Source organism: Acanthochromis polyacanthus, chromosome 7 (genome assembly GCF_021347895.1).
Source record: "Acanthochromis polyacanthus isolate Apoly-LR-REF ecotype Palm Island chromosome 7, KAUST_Apoly_ChrSc, whole genome shotgun sequence".
In the NCBI taxonomy this organism is placed as follows: domain Eukaryota; kingdom Metazoa; phylum Chordata; class Actinopteri; family Pomacentridae; genus Acanthochromis; species Acanthochromis polyacanthus.
The window spans coordinates 22913454-22928470 of NC_067119.1; positions in this window are offsets into that span (position 1 = coordinate 22913454).

Consider the following 15017-nt stretch of genomic DNA (forward strand, 5'->3'; position numbering starts at 1 on the left):
GTTTCCTTCTCATTTCTACTCTGAAGCTCACCTTCTCCTGCTCAAACTGCTGACAAATGTTTCTGCTGCTTTAAAGTCTGGTCTCCAGAACTTCCTGAAAACTCTCAAAGTCTCTTCTGCTGCGGGTTGCTTTGTAGAACTGTTACAGAAACCCTCACTAAACCACATGAAGGGGCCTCAAGATAGTCGTCCAATGAAACCGTACAAAATAGTATAGATAGTCAGTTATCGGTTACATGCAGACGCTAATAAAACTAGTAGGTTACATCAACATATACATATAGCTATCACACTAATTCAGGTTTAACATTATGATGTTCTGAACCTTTGCTTTAATATATTTTCTCAGACTGAACCACTTTTAATTTTAGTTGAATACCCCTGCTTTACTGGACTGCAATTGTGTTCCAACTTGTCAACAAGTTTGTTTAGGTCTCTAGGGATGTTTTTGAATTTTTGTTCTGAAACTCCGACCTCTCTGTCGGTTTTTAGTCATTCAAAAATTAGTGCTTGATTCAGTGAACCGATAATGTTGTGGGCCGGTCTGGGCCAAAAATGCCAGAGCTGATTTTTTGCCCCAGTCCACTCCTGACCATAATGTGGCTGTTTTAGAAAACGCACATTACAAGCATGATGCCAGCCATGACAGATGTATATTTCTGATTAAAAAATATAATGTAATATTTGAAGTAGTAAAGTGTAGTAAAGAAATGAAATAAAGTTTAATCTTATCTTACCTTCGAACACTGGATTAACTGCATTTATATAAACACCCTACTGGCTGTAGGTTTGAATTTGATTTCACTTTTACCACAAAAGGAAGGTTATTATACAGTGTTCTCCAGCTCAATGACAGTCATATAGATTCTGTGTCTATAGACATCCAAAACATGTTTGCGTAAAATGCAGAGGGAAAGCAGCTATATAGAGCCATAGAATCTACTTGTGCAAGCAGTGAAATGAATATCATGGACTCTCCCTCACTATAAAGTATTTTTCAAGGTCTGTCTGGAGGAGGACATAACTGTAGAGCCCACACTCCTGAGCATGCAGTTGTAATGTCTAACAACTCCCTCCATTTCTCATATTCAGCTAATTTGAGTCTTTCCGTCTCGCTGTGGTGCTGTGTGCTCTATACATCTTCACCCACCATCCCCTCACATTTTCACTCTGCACACTCTCACTCTGGAGGACCTATACACTCTCAGATAAGAGGAAATGAAGTCTCGTCGGCACAATTTGAAGCGCTGCTTTGAAGCTGAATGCGAAATAGCAGCTCCGCTCCTCTCTGCTCCTCTCTGGCTGGTAAAATAAGGGCCCTCTCGTTAAAAGCACTTTACCTGTGCTCCCTCTATGGATCATTGCTCTCATTAAACAGATTTGGGGTTACATTCAAATCACAATTACTCCAAGCACTAACTGTTAATGGGCACAAGGGTTGAAAGAGTAAGAGAAATGTTTCTGACATTTCTTTTTATATCTCTCTTTGAGCCGCGATGAGAACACATCAAAAGGTGTAAGGTGAAGCATAAACTAACCTAAACCAGAATGAGGATTCATTTCAAAGACGTGCAATATTGAACTGTACCTGAAATCACAGCCAAAAAATTTAAACTTTACGTTAGATTTCGATCTTATTGTGAGCTGGGAACACTTTCTTATATAATGGTGATATGTTTAAAGTAGAGAAATGAATTTTCCCCAGACTGAACTAGTAACTGGAGCACATTTTTGCCCTCATATGACCTTTTAGTACTTACTGAGTGACTTTTTCTTGAATATGTAGTGCACATTACGTGGAGTCTAAGCGAGCGTGTGTGTGTGTGTGTGTATTTGTCTTGGAGTGTTGTATATGTACCAGACTGTTGAGAACAACCCCCTGGGTCCTCCTGCACAATGTCAAGAAGAGTGCAGGCAAGATACTTTCATCTGTTCACCACAGATATCCTGCTGGGTGTGTGTGTGTGTGTGTGTGTGTGTGTGTGTGTGTGTGTGTGTGTGTGTGTGTGTGTGTGTGTGTGTGTGTGTGTGTGTGTGCATGTGCGTGTATGTAAGGGCCTGTATTAGTGTGTGTGTGTGTGGGGGGGGGGGGGGGGTCATTGAGTGGTAAAGGAGGTAGATATGTCACCTTCGGCATTGCAACACAGAGAGTAAACAGTTTTTGTGTTGCAGATACAGTAACTATTCCCTATTTTGACACTTGATTATAAAGATTTTACAATATTTAAGTAACTGTTTGAACTTTGCATCAAGTATTCCTCAGATAAAAATAAACCTCTTTAAACCTCACACACTTATTGCTTCCTCTGAGAGTTTCTTTTATTTAGCAACCTGCTGACTGCCTCAGGAAAAGAGACTCGCATCAAGTTTTTCATTAATGACCAAAAGAAACCAGGATACGGATGCTTTATTATGATGCACGGGTGTGTGTTTAAGAAAAACAGAACACACACTAAGTTCACTTTTTTTTTTTGCCATTTGAGCATATTAGTGAGCCTTTATATGATTTTCACCTCACTGCTTCTACGTTGCATGTATTTGTGTGTGGTTTTGCCGTACGAGTGAGGGCCTCTCCTGGTGACTGCCTAGGGCAATAGCACAGGATGTAATCCCATGTATGCCTCCAGTCTCTTAGCTGCCTGCGTAGATGTGGAGGAACGTTTTAGCCCCTGCAGTGTGCCGTAGGGCACAAGTGCTCACCCTCCCGTACTGCTAACAGACAGCAGCTGACTGGTGCAGCGCCACAATTTCTACCAAGCTCTCACCGTATTTGTGTGACTCTTTCTGCACTCTGTATCTGTGTGGCACGGTTCAATTTGCAGCAATGAGAGATGGCTTAAGGAGGGAGAAATTGACTTTTGACAGTCATTATATTAAAGTATGCACATTTTCACAAATTTGTATCAGTGTCTGGAGGTGAAGAGCACTCTCTTTCCTGAAAATCAAATCATCTACTTAATGTACAGCCTTATCTTGATTGACAGTTGGTTGCGCAAAAGCTGAGATATATAGTAAGTAAAATATACTTATAGAGACGCCAAATGTCATGCAGACATCCATAGTGCTCAATTCAGGCCCCACGATGAGCAATCACATTTCATTTGACAGATGAATTCAAGGAAACAGTCTGACATGAACAGCTTTGTTCAGTAGGTGCATAGAAATCGTATCACTTAAAATAAACATCAAAGGAAATTATCCAGCCTTCTACTGTCTTCTTGAAAGGGTTAAAGAAGCTTTTTTTTTTTTTTTTTTGGGGGGGGGGGGGGGGGGGGGGGAGGGGGGGGCGCAGGATTAACCCTCCAGGATTGCCCTAAACACATTCTTTTTTCGAGTTAACAAGTGGCAATCCGAGCCCTAAATACCAGCAGATGTGTGTAGTATTCTGAGAAACTCTCCTTGGTGAATCATGCAACACACAGTCATATGGTTGACCTGGCAAACATGACTGTTGTGTGAAGTTTGCTGTAATGTGACTAATAAACAGAAATATGTCACAGCACATAGTTTCTACATTTTGAAGCTGAAGCTCATCATCTGTTTCACCATTACTGATTGTAAGTTCCTTCACCCTGATCAAAACAGCATATTCATCCAGTACTGCCAAGGTGGTGCTAATCTGCTAAATTTAGAAGAGGGAAGAATTGCATTCAATTTATACCACCACAGACAGTTTTACCACTTTATGTGAAACCTTTTATATCCTATCACTTTTGTGTCTGTGTCCCCCTCCTTTTAACTGCTTTATTACTATCATGGCCTGACCTCCTGTGGTGTTCATCAAGAGTTCTGATGAGGTTCTTGAGGAAGGCTGGAGGAGTGACAGGTGGTCTTCATGATAACTATCCATCTACAGCCTTCGATCTCACCATGGTGCAACCCTCAATCACTGATCTCATCTCTGATGTCCACAGTTGCAATAGAACACAGCAGAAAGGTAGATCAATAGATATCATGATCGATAGGTCAGAATGAGAAATAACTGGAAAGGTCAGCGCCAGTCGATTCCCACATTATTACACTGCAACCTCTGTGCTGTTGTGTGTTGTTGAGGGGTGGTCATTAACTAGGAAACCCTGCAGGATACCAGCACCCCTGGCTCCTTTTAATAGCATCAACTAATCCTAATTATTAGTTCTGCTCTGGCTGAAGGGGCAGACGATGACATTTTCTTCATCTATGTGTGATGTGTTATGTTACGATATCTGCCCAGCTCTCACACTCCTGACCTGTCTCTCTGTGACAGTTCCTCGTTAGGAGAAAGTCAGCTCGCCCCCTGCTGCATGTAGCTGCTGCCATACAACCATCATTAGTGACTGACAGCGGTGTATGCGGTTGCCACTCTGTAAGGTTCTCTGTCCAGCCTTCTTGAACTCCAGGAGGCTGCCCAGGAGCTTTCTGGGCTCCAGATCACAAATCTTACACCCCTCAGCTCAGAGCAATGCTGGTCCACCATAGAGCTTAGCAAGACATCCACCTGAGTTCTCAACTCTGCAGGGGAAGAGGACAGGGCCAAATCAGATTTTCACCTCAGCCTAGACTGGTGTGGAGCTATGATGGAGTTTTGACTGGTTTGAGAGATGCAGTGTCATGGGGGTGATGAAATGGATGTTAGGAGTAAGCTTAGGTAAAGTACTGTATCTCATGGAATGCAGGCATGTGTATTTTGAAGACATTAGTGATAGAGGTGTGACCAGTTCCCAATAAAACTCCCTGCCTACTTTTGTTCATCAGAGAGTGATGCATCACACTAAAGAAGGGCAAAAATGGAAATTTCTTGAATCAACTGTGAATTAGTGTGGAAATTAGATTAAAAGAATGTACAATACAAACTGAATAAATTGAAAACCAGACACTGACATGCAACTACACAGCTCCTTTTGACCCTCTAAACCCGTTTTGTCCAGCACTCCTTCCTTGAAATGGCATTAGCATAAATCTCCAGCCCATAGAGGTAATGATGGCGTGAAATTATGGCTGCCTCAGCAGACCTTATTCCCCTCTCTGCTCTCCCTCCCTCTGGGTCCAAGGCCTCAGCCTTCGACTGAAACTGTCTCCCATGCCTTCTTTCTCTCCGTCCTCTCTCTCTTCTTCTTTGCCTTCCAGTTCCATTCAAAGGGAATGTGGAACTGAATTTGAAATTGAGTGCCCTTCTTTCAAGGACCACGGCTAATGAGACATTTTGCCTTGAAATCCAGGCTGGACGGGGAGACCCTGATGGGCAAGACCTGGAGATGATAGCCACCCTGTGCGTCAGGTGTAGGGCTGTCCGGATCTCTTACCGCTGAGAAGGGGAAAGGTGGTTTCTATAGCGGTGAGAAATAAGGATAAGCCCTCATAGAATGAGCACTCTTCTCTGGGTCACCTGGGGCTGCCATTGTGAATCCAAAAGCCAACCTGAAATGGTATGCCTGTGTGATCTGCATCTATGTGCAAAGAGAAGACCGACACCAGCCAGACGCCCTCTTTTTGCATACATATATTAGGAGCTAAACCCCCCAAAAAAGCACATAAGGGTCTACGGAGAGATAGGAGGTGAGGCAACAATTAGACTTAGATGGAAGAAAGTACACTGTAGTGGATCCAAATGAGTTGAGGAAGGATGGAGGATGGAGAGACAGAGGAGAGAGTCAAAGAGATGGGATGGGGGTCGGGCCCAAAGAAACAGGTATACTTGACAGTTTGCGGTCCAGGGATCATCCAAGAGACTCTGCATGGGTGCAATGATGAAAGGAATTGGGAGCTTTGCGTCCTAGGGGTTCTGCCTTTAATCAGAGGCCCTGAGGAGAGAACCTTGCAGCCTATGGGCCCCTGGCCGCTTATAGCCACTGTCATGCTAATGAAAGAGGCTCAGGGTGTGAATGGAGAGGCTAGTTTGTTACCAGCGTGCTAATTAATGCATGTGTCAGGGGTGTGTGTGTGTGTGAGTGAGGGGTTTTATGCATTTTAATGAGGTGTCTGTGTACGTGTGAGAGTGTGTATGCATGTCAGGATGACAGGGATTTGAAGCGTGGAGTGAGACGGATGTGCGACCAGGTTTAAAAATAGGGGCTCAAGAGGGCAGAGCACAGCAGATGCATCGAGGAATAGTGTGCACATAATTTGTTGGAAAGTATCTGGAGTCGAGACTCTGCCTCCAACATCATCTTACTGCACGGTAGTAAGATGCTTTTTAGCTTCAAGCACACAAGGATTACTTTAGACCCTATGGTGGTTAAAATCTACACTCCGAAAAATGTGTGGATTTTTTTTATTTTTTCATTACAAAATTGATCGAGAAAGCTGGTTATTCCGTTTTATTTTCAGTTCACTGGTATTATTTATTCAAGAATCTAAATGGCATGCTCTGTCTCGATCATTGTGTGATGCAAACAATCCTGTCTGATTCACTTTCTCTCCACTACCCACGTCACATTCACTGCTGTTTATCGGCGCTCTCGTGTCTGTCATGTCCCAGACTATATGAGAAAAAATTACCCTTGGAGACGTGTTAAGGGGTTTCACTCCAGACATCCCTTTCTGTCTACCCACGTTCCCACGCACCAAAAGATGGGGGGACTTGTGGATGACCATAAGCACAGCATATGGCTCCAGGCTGCAGCATTGTCTGAGCTGTTTGGATGAGATAAAAAAAAAAAAACCTGCATTGTTGCACGTGTCACTCAGAGCAGACATAGGGGCGTGTGTCAGGACAACGGGAGAACCATCATAGTCCGTGACCTTTTAATTTGCTGGTGGCCTCTCCCACAGACCTCTGTGTCAGCCATACATGTCCCATTCTGTGATTCGGGACTCTATCAATCTCATTGCTATTGACAAGGGACATATTTGCTAGAATCAGTTTGACTGATGTAACTCAGGAGGAAAATTCATAAGTAGAGGTTGGTTGCAAAATTCTTTATCGACACATGAAATATTATTTCCACAATGGGAGCTGAGAATAATTAGGTTAAATGCTCTGCGGCTCGGTCTGTGAGAGAAGCGTGCCTGAAATGTGAAATTTGAAGAATTAGAATTATTTCCTAGAGCATTCACATGAACATCTCACTGGATGTGACCCTGTATGGAAGTGGTGCACTAATGAAAGATGCTCTAGTTTCATCCATCTATCAACTTATATACAATTTTAAATTGCCTCTTTGGACATGTACTGTGAGGTTAAAGGCCTTATCTTGTGCACAACATTTATAACATGGTGAAAGGTTTTAGATCCGCTGCACTATTTCTGCAAATCTCAAGTGGGCCCCCTGTGAAACAGCATGCTGAATAACAGAGCGTACTGTAGGTCAGTGCCTTACTTCATCAGCGTGAGATACACTTGAAGTCCCTATATTTTGTTCCACTAGTGCCGCCTCCCATATACCACCCTACCCCCAACCTTGTCCACCCTGTAAAGTGCCATTATAAAAATGTCAAGGGGTCCCTCGCTCTCGTCCTGCCTGTCAAAATCATGTGCCATTATGCAAATCGCTGTGTGAACACACATTCTCAGAGATTTACATAGGCTATATGGGCTATAGGCAATGGCGAATTCAGATGATTACAGAATTAATCTTTCAGGTACACACTGTATATGTACATTTATGCAAATATGGGAGGATTTTACATTTGCCCAAGACAACATTATCATTCCATTCAAATGCATATTTAGTGGTGTAGTTGTTTTCGTTTATCTTTGCAGTGATTTAGTGACCATCCAAAATAAAGCATTTTTTTTTAAAAACTCCTAAAAATCCATAACTTTATAAAATCAGCATTTGAAGCAAATAGCTTCATGCACAGATCCACAAGTGCTCGGCTTCCAGTCCTATTGAAGTCAGTCAGACACATGCTCAATTTGAATATATTCTTCAAGTCAAGAGGATTTTCACTCATTGATACATTATATTGAAAAGATCATGCAAAATGGTTCAATGACAGTCACCCCTTAAATTGGGCTTAAAGTGATATTCTCAGTGACTATTAGATAGAAGTGCATATGTGGTTTTATCCTTACACATTTCTTAACTCTTTCCTTTTTCACCGGTCTCAAATGTCTTTGTTTGAATTGCAGTTTTGCAGAAATGGAAATGGTGTGTGTGTGTGTGTGTGTGTGTGTGTGTGTGTGTGTGTGTGTGTGTGTGTGTGTGTGTGTGTGTGTGTGTGTGTGTGTGTGTGTGTGTGTGTGTGTGTGTGTGTAAGAAATAGGGGGAAGAGGGATATAAGAGGTAGAAATTTGTCTTTTTTGGTGGAAAGCATAAATGTACCTGTGATGGAGGTCAACCCTATAATGTACCCATTTGCAGGTGGGATCATTAAAGCCATTTACCATGACTACCACTGCATTGCTTCTTAAGTAATGACAGAGGTCCTCCTTTCGAGAGCAAGTGAAAAGAGCTATGTCTATCCTCCTGCTGCACCTCCACTATATGGAACGTTACATTACAGAAAATCACGAAAAGGACAGATAACTTCACTGCTCTATGACACATCAGGGTATCCATTAGCCGCAGTGAGAGCACGAGAGGGAAAAAGACACAGAAAGGGAGAGAAATAGAGATCGGGCCTCCTGTTTTGACAGCCATGAGCCAGAATATTGCTCCATTGTTTGTTTCTCAGAGACGAGGAGTCATGGATGTGGTTTGAGTGACAGTGAGTGTGATGCACGCTGACATGAAGAGCTGCTTCACATTTCCTCTAATTGCTCCGCATTGCCCGAGCTTGGCACACATGTAGAGCATGGTAAGAGGCGCCTCTTTTTAGATCGAAACAGGGGATGCTGTGATTTGGCATACAAAGAGAAAAGGAGGCACGGGGGGTAGAAGAAGAGCAGGAGGAGGAAGAGAAGGGCTTGAAGAGGAGGCATTCTATTATTCCTGATAGACTACTCTGAAGGACAGAGAGGTGATGGCCTTGTTTGTACAACTCTGTGGCATAATAATGTCCCGCATTAAATCTCTGGCCAGTTGAAGCACAGATATAGTGGCAGCACACTAGATATATGACATCAGGTACTTTCTACCAATCCAGTGCCAATGAAGCAAGGCAGTTTTGTGAAAATGCAGAAACAAAGGGGGGATGTGAGGGCTACAATACAGTGGCAGACACGGCGTCACTTTTGATTCATGGGGTGCTGAAAAGCATTGAGATTGGAGGAAATCCTGGCAAGGGAGGGAAAAAAAAGCCTCTATCCTTGCTGATGCTATTTTAATTAAATAGTTGCTAGGTTACACATTGCAGAACGACAGAGGTGGGTGGTGTGGCACAGGCGCCTGGGCAAGGAGGATAGTGTGTATGTGTGTGTGTGTGTGTGTGTGTGTGAATATTAGTGTGTGTGTGTGTGTGTGTGTGACGAGACATGTCCCTGAACAATGAAAGCACATCCCTTTTTTCCACACCCAATCTATAATAAGGATTTCAAATGTGAGACATATTGACATGAAATACAGTGAGAGCGATTTTACGCTCTCTAAAACTCTCTCTAGCTCTCTGCCTCGCTCTCTCCCCATATTCGTCTGTCTTTTTCATTTTTCTCTCGCAGATCAGAGGACGGGGGGAAGCCCCCTTTCATCTCTGTGACAGTGCTTTTCACCTCCACTGGTGACTAGTGCTCCTATTGCACACTGGGATGCCAGACAGTGCAGAATGCCACGGGCCTGTGTGCCCTGGCAACCACTCCTGTTTTAGATGCCCCCCTTCCCATCACGCTCACGAATACACACAGACACACACCTCCTCCAGCCTCCGAGCCTTCGTCCACGACTCTGACCACACAGAGACCCAGACAGGGCACTGATGGATGGGGCTGGAGAGAGCAGAGAGTCCCTTGATGTTGGAAATAAATCTGACAGGCCCTACTGGATAAGGCCAAGCATAATCTTTCTCATTGACTTCATGCTGAAGGGTGTGCATGTGTGTGTTTGTGTGTGTGTGTATAAGGGTTTGTCCCCTTTTTCTACACCATTTTCTTTATTTTCAACGCACTCCCTCATCTCCACTTCAGCCTTTCTTTTATTCTCCCCTTCTTCCCTCTATGGCAGCAGAGATAATGCCATAATTTACAGCTATGCATTGTGGAAGATGAATGATAGTTGCTTTTCTTGCTTAATATGCATTCACCACTACCAGATAATAGTCTTTTTGTAGGAATAATAAAAGAAATACCTTCAAAAAGAAATTGAGCATTTTTATGTTACATTCTCCTCCTAATGTGCTAAAAGTGATATATAATTTTCAATCTTTCATTAGGAACAAAATTGATAATGATGAAAGTGTGCTAGCTTTTTTTTCTATAGCTGCTCCTTTTTCATATTGTTGAGTGAAATAGTGCAGGATGAAAAAAGTTGTCATTTTTTCCCCCCATAGGTAGTCTTATGAGTGTATATGGTGCTGGCTTAAGAAAGGGGATGACACACACACACAAATTATTTTGCAAGCATCTTTTTGGAAAAACATCCACTTTTGATGCATATCCAGCATAAATATGTATTCCATGTCTCAGTCGCAAACAGCTATTTCTCTTGTAAGTTCACACTCGCCTTGTCTCCGCAGCAGATATTGTAAGTAAAGGATGCTAGAGCTTCGGTATGTGTTATGTGTCTGCACTGACAGAGGCTGGGGGCCCCGGTGTCCAGGGGCCAGTTTCCCTCGGGACCACTCTAAAGGACTCCGGTGACCTTCCGACCTCCTCCTCCGGCAGGTCGCAGTGAGAGGTCAGCGGGTGTTTGAAGCAACAGAGTATCAATGTGTGACCTTCTCACAGACAAACAGGATCAAACAGCACATTTACTCCCTGAACTTGGTGATGTTTTGAAATTTGCTCGGAGGATTGACAAGATTCCAAATTTTATGGAAATTACCACACTTGTTTTTGAATTTGCAAACAAAATATTATAACCAGGAAGCTTTCCAAACCTTGCTCAAGTTTGTTTTAGAAGCACACAGTGGGAACAGTGCAACTTTCTAGTCATTAAATTGAACATACACACAGTGTGATGAATGCTTTTTGTTTGTCTTTATCGGGTCAAATCAAGCAGAGGATCACTGTAAAACAATAATTTAAGTAAAATAGCAAACTGAAGATGCAGTCAGATAGATGTTATTGTTGAAATCGCTTCAATATCACACAACATGCCAGGAAAATGAAACACAACTCAATGTCTATGATGTTTAATGTTTTTTAAATGCTTTCTAACATGTCAACTTGTTTCATTTCTACTCACAAATGAAATATTCCCATATACAGAGTGCCTGATTATGAATATGATCTGAACTGGTGTGGAAGGAAACTGTGCAGAAGCCGTTCATTGTATGTGAGGTACAAGCTAATTGACAGGCTTTAAAAGAAATTCCTCCCTTTATCCAGAGCAATGTTCAGAATTTGCCGACTTCATTCCAATCACTTTCACAGTTCCTGAAAACAGAGCCGAGTTACATTGTCTTAATCAGGAACATAGGCCGGCTTTACAGCAATGTGTGGGAGGACCTGGAGGTTGAAGTGCTCCGTGAATGCAATGTGCATCATCATCCTAATAAAATATAACACTGAAAATTAACTCTGTTCGACCTGAGGCACGCAGAACAACAGGGTCCATGGAGGAAAATGATGCAGGTTCGTGTTTGTGTGTATGCATGTAGAACTGTGCGTGTTTGTATAAATGCATTTGCGAGTGTTGAACCACAAAGGAAGCAATTATGGGGGGGAAAGATTTTTTTTTTTTTTACTGTATTAATTCTTTTATTGGAGTGGAAAGGAGAAAATCCCAGAGAAGAAAATGATGTGATGTAGACTGCGGCTCCTTTGTCCTAGTTTGAGCACCACATTCGCCAAAGTGCATCAAAGTGTCAGCAACTCAAACATGAAAAATGGATGAAGACTATAGTGCATTTCTTACAATTTTTCTAATAAACTGTCAATCAAACTGCTGCATGAATGACACTAATATCATATGATGCAGCATTCCATATCAAAGATCTCATCGATGCTCATTCCCCCCTTTGGCTGAGTCTGAGGCCTGTCCTCCCCTCGTATTATCACCATCATCATTTGGACATGAAAGGAGGGAAACAAGTGCTGCACCATTGCCAAGGAGAAACCTTGATCTCAGAGCATTTGCATTCGCCACCTTGTTCCGCTGGATGTATGAACGAGTTACTAAGGTGCTCTCTGATTGGCCGGCGCTGAATAGCAGACATTCTGCTAATGCTCAAAACAAGCAGTGCTCTCCCCCCTCCTCCTCCACTCACTGTCACACTCAGTTGGTGGCACTAGAGGGCAGCCCACTCTGTTAGTTTTTATTGTTTAGGAGCCATCTACAGTAGAATTTGCATTAAGGGACATAGAGCTGTTCTTTTTAAGAATATATAATTCATTTTAATTAATTCCTTGAAAGATATTACAGGTTTCTGTGAGCTTAATGCTCCAGTTTTCCAACACCAAACGTCAAGCTTTTACAAATTAATCTGGAATACACCATTAATCTTTAACTAAGCAGTTTTTCCAGCAAATCGTGGATTACATATACAAGACATGAAATATGAAATTCACTTGTCCTCAGCAAAGAAGTGAATCAAAATACAATCTTTTATGATGCAATACGAGTCAATTCATAATAATACATCTGGTAGCCGCCGTTAAAAAAACAAGCTGTTTAAAATATACTAATGGGCAGACCGCTGATCTTGAAGTCGCTTGAATGATGAGCTGCACTCTCACCGCAATGCATTTCAGTTTAATTCTCAAATGTCTCTCAAATTTGAGAATCTGCATTAGAAATAATGTCACTAAAAATAAACTGTGCTAACCAGCAAAAGGGGGTTCACTGTTATTTTACTTTATGATTCAAAGAGAAGCAATTCATTTCAGCCCCTAATGCATGTGCACAGACACACACACTCATACACACTGTTGAAGCAGCTATACTGTGCCTATGTGTGTGTGTGTGCGCGCTATAGTGTCTATCAGGAGGCTGCTAATTAAAGGCCTACAACAATGAAGCATGGAAACCCCAAAGGAACAATGTTCATCTGAGATAAATTAATGTAAGAGCAGTGGCGATTACCACGAGGGCAGTCAGCCATTTCATATTTTCAACACAAGGCAGCGGACCTCAAATTTTAACCATGACAAGATTTAAATGGAGTTTGCATGGTGAGAGGCTTATCACAGTTTTTTTTCTCTCTGTCCATTTTCTCCTGCTTTGCACTGGTAACCAGTGAAAGTTTAACTCAAATTCTGCTGTAACACGGTGAAAGCTTTATCAAAAACAATGATTATATGTGAACAATGATGACCATCAGTGTGTGCGTCGTTACGGAAACATGGATAAAGTCCTCCACAGTGCTACATCTTAAATGTTGACTGCATCTTGATTTTCTGTGTATTACAAAAATCTCCTTGTCAACAGAGAAAAAAACTGAACATCGACGTTGGATGATGCATTTGATCCTTTCTGATTTTTTCTGACATGATTCAAACTAAGACATCGGTGTGGACAATTTGCTTTATCTCTTTACTGTTCGTTATTAAACAGAACCTTCTGAATATATTTTCATATTGTCTTGATTTCTGTTTCTTGAGTCAATTGTAAATTGTTCCTGCATTTACTGTCTTTCAATAATCTGCTTTTACCTCACTTGTCAATAAAAAAAATGTTGCTTCAATCTTGATTCGCTTTATTACACATTTCTTGAAAAATAAAAAGCCGGTGATGCTTTGTGGAACTTAAAAGCAATTTTGATTATGTGCTGAATAAACTTTCACTATCATCTCCTTTATTCCGAAATGTCAATTTTTCAAAAAGCACACTTGCATGCGGCATATAAAGACACTTAAATGTTTTGTGCTACCTTTTCAGCTGTTGTCATGGTAATGAAAAGATGATAATTGCATGTATTACTTTTAAGATGACTGCTACATGCTGATCTCAGTCAACCAATCTGTAACTGGCACTCAGTTCAGCAGGGGAACCATTTTCTGTTTTTCTTGTCGGGCTTACGATTTGAAGCTATCGTTGTGAGGAAAGCAACAAAAAAAAAAAAAAAAAAATAGGTCAGGGGAGTTGAAGCAATGTAAAGTGTTCTCTTCTAGGCCATTCATGGTACAAGGTCAGGTCAATCACGTAAGCATGGCTGCTGCTTCTCACAATCAACATGAGGATGGGATCACTCCTCTGTGTTGGACAGAAAGCCCACTATTATAGCATCACCCCTTCAGAAGCTTCTCAGTTCTCCTGACTGTGTTCGGGATGGAGGGGTGGGGGTCTCGGCTCCCCTGGCTGAATCGGAGCTCTACGCCACTCCATGGAGAAGGAACCTCAGTGAATAGGCCCCACTCAAGAGGAATAAAGGAACCTCTCCACTGGTTTGTTTTGGAAGCTGTCTTATTGATCTGTCTACCTATGAATGAATGAATTGGCCCAGTTTTCCCGCTCATGTGGACAATGGCACTCAAGGCCTGTATTAACTGGCCTGATGTTATTCCCAGAGAATAGTGTGCATTAAGAGGAGTTTGGGAGCGTTTGTCATTCCATCCCTCTATCTACTCCACTAACCTTTCCCACAAGAATAGAGTCGCCAACTAAAAAAAGCAAATCGATGGCCACTGACTGTCTCAATCAATGCTAGTTTGCACGACATATTTCATAAGAAGAGTGATGTTGAAAACACAAATACCGCATTACTGAGCACCGTCATACAAAGACTATTAAGTCTAGCGAAAGAGACAGAATTTTAAATCTTGCTTGAGGAGATGAAGCACCAAAAAGGAGCTGCTGTAAATTCAGAGGAAAGCTTTTAAGTCTAAAGCAATGATACAACTGATCTGGAAAGAAGAATCTTATGTGCTTCAAGCTTCCAAGTGCAGATAAAGAAGCAAAGCTTTAGAAAGGGAAATCTGTGTGGAGCTGTTTTGATAACTTTGGGTGCAACGCGTGTATTTGAGGGGGAGATAGAGTATAATTTCCTTCAATTCCATGACAAGGCCATAGCACAGAAATAAATAAATAAAAATCAGGTCCGCATTAAAATCCACGAAGATG